General features: G+C 32.8%; 1 non-coding gene across 1 annotated transcript; it reads left to right on the top strand.

Annotated features, from left to right (window-relative positions):
- The first annotated feature begins 2016 nt into the window (after positions 1 to 2016).
- LOC123391418 lies at positions 2017 to 2123 on the top strand. The gene has a single exon (XR_006606101.1). It is a non-coding gene; the product is annotated as a U6 spliceosomal RNA (small nuclear RNA).
- Positions 2124 to 2886: the final 763 nt, after the last annotated feature.

Raw genomic sequence — 2886 nt, 5'->3', positions numbered from 1 at the left:
GCAGCAGACCTCTTTTATACAAGATTGCTATAAACTTTCAACTTGTAAGAATGTGATATATGCAAAGTTTAATAAGGGGAAGCACAATAAAAAAAAGTATGTATATTTTATTAACTATGATCATCATGCTGTACATTAGATCCCGAGAACTTTTTCATATTATAGTTGCAAGTTTGCACCCTTTGACCACCTTACTCCACCCCAGGTTCACCCCTTGTCAACTCAACTCTAAGTTTCCATTAGTTTGCCTTTTCCTCAGATTCTGTATGTAAGGGATATCATAATACATAAATGAAAAAAATATATAAAATCTTTGAGATATTTCACTTCAAGATCCATCCATGCTGTTGTAAATGGCAGTATTTCTTAATTTTTCATGGTTAAGTAGTATTCCATAGTATATATTTACCATACTTATTTTATTCATTCATCCATTAATGGATACTGAAGTTATTTCCATCTCTTGCTTAGAGTTAATAATTTTATAAAAACATAAGAGTGCAGATATGTCTTTGAACAGTGACTTCGTTTCCTTTAGATATATACCTAGAACTGGGATTACTGAATCATATGGTAATTTTACTTTTAATAATATGAATAATCTCCATACTGTTTTCCATACAAATTTATATCCCTATCACAGTGCATAAGTTCCCCATGTTCCCCAATATTTACCAAAATTTGTTAGTTTCAATTTTTGGGTAGTATATATTCTAATAGGTAGTAATATCTTGCTGTGTTTTTCAGAGGTAAACAACAACAACATAATGACTTTGCCCGGAGTTTTTTACGTTAAGCACTTTTTAATGCTCCTGTTGGTCATTTATATAACTTTTTTGAAAAAAAAAAAAGTCTATTGAGATCCTTTTGCTATTTTTTTAATTATATATATTTTTTCTCTTTGTATCTGTTGGTTATTAACCTCTTTTCAGATATAAGATTTGTAAGTATTTTCTTACATTCTGTGGATTGTGTTTTCATTCTCTCTCTCTTTTTTTTTTGGCAATGCAGAAACTTTAGTTTGATGTAATACCATTTATTTATTTTTGCTTTTTTTGCTTGTGTTTTTGGTCTGGTATCCAGAAAACTATTGGCAAGACCAATGTCAAGGAGAATTTTTCCTATGTTTTCCTTTAGGAAATGTAGTTTCATGCATCACCTTTAAGTCTTTAATCTATTTCAAGTTAAGACTTATGAGTGATATAAGGTTCCAGTTTCATACTGTTTATGTGACTATTCATTTTTAAATATCATTTATTGAACAGACTATCTTTACCCATTACATATGTTGGCCCCTGTCAAATATTAGGTGACTGTATGAAAGGATTTATTTCTGGACTCTCAATTCTGTTCTACTTGTTTATTGGTCTGTTTTTTTTGCCAGTATACTTTATTGTTTTGAGCATGAGGGCTTTGTAGTATAGTTTCAAATCAAGAAGTGTAATTTCTCTTCTTCATTCTTTCTCAGAACTGCTTTGATTATTTGTTGTCTTTTATGGTCTCATATAAATTTTAGGATTCTTTACTTACTTCTGTAAAAAAATAATATTGGATTTTTTTAAGATTTTTAATTAATTTATTTGACAGAGAGAGATGACAAGCAGGCAGAGAGGCAGGCAGAGAGAGAAGGGGAAGCAGGCTTCCTGCTGAGCAGAGAGCCTGATGCGGGGCTCGATCCCAGGACCCTGGGATCATGACCTGAGCCGAAGGCAGCGGCTTAACCCACTGAGCCACCCAGGCGCCCCTAACATTGGATTTTTGATAGGAATTGGTTTTCGGTAGTATGGACATTTTAACAATGTTAATTCTTACCATTCATAAATATGAGCTATCTTTCCATTTGTGTCTCCTTCAATTTCTTTATCAATGTCGTAGTTTATGGAGTACAGATCTTTCATCTTCTTAGTTAAATCTATTCCTAAGTATTTTATTATTTTTGATGCTATTGTGAATTAGATTGTTTTCTTCATTTTTTTCAGATAGGTCATCATTACAGTGTTAAAATGCTCCTGTCTTGTGCTTACTTTGGGAGCACATATACTAAAATTGGAATGATGCAGAGAAGATTAGCATGATCACTGAACAAGGATGACATGAAAAACTGGGAAGCATTCCATATTAAAAAAAATGAAACAAAACAAAATTCTTGTCTTTTATATATTGATCTTGTATTTGGCAGCTTTACTAAATTTTTTTATTCAAATTTTTTGTGAAGTTTTTAGGATTTTTTAACATGTAAGTTCATGTTATCCAAAAAAAGAAAATTTTACTTCTTCCTTTTTTTTTTTTTTTTGGAGTCTCTTATTTCTTTGTGTTCCTTGTTTCTCTGGCTAGGACCTCCAGTACTATGTCAAATGAGAGTAGTGAAAGTGGACACACTTGTCTTTTTTCTGATCTTTAAGGGGAAAACTTTCAAACTTTTTTGATTGAATATGAGATTAGCTCTGGGCTTGCAATATGTGTTTTTTCTTTAATGGATTTTTTAAATTATTTTTTAAAATTTTTTATAAACATATAATGTGTTTTTATCCCTAGGGGTACAGGTCTGTGAATCACCTGGTTTCCACATTTCACAGCACTCACCATCACTCACCATAGCACTTGCCCTACCCAATGTCCATGCCCCCACCATCCTCTCCCAACACACCTCCCCCCAGCAACCCTCAGTCTGTTTTGTGAGATTCAGTCTTTTATGGTTTGTCTCCCTCCCAATCCCATCTTCTTTTATTTTTCTTTTCGTACGACCGAAACCGCCTATGTTGCATCTCTACTTCATCATATCAGGGACATCATAGGATAGTTGTCTTTCTCAGATTGATTTATTTTGCCAAGCATAATACCCTCTAGTTCCATCCACGTCATCACAAATAGCAGGATTTCATTTCT

Source organism: Mustela putorius, unplaced genomic scaffold (genome assembly GCF_011764305.1).
Source record: "Mustela putorius furo isolate JIRA1106 unplaced genomic scaffold, ASM1176430v1.1 tig00000224_pilon_pilon_pilon, whole genome shotgun sequence".
NCBI lineage: Eukaryota > Metazoa > Chordata > Mammalia > Carnivora > Mustelidae > Mustela > Mustela putorius.
This window is presented reverse-complemented; position numbering and strand designations above follow the sequence as displayed.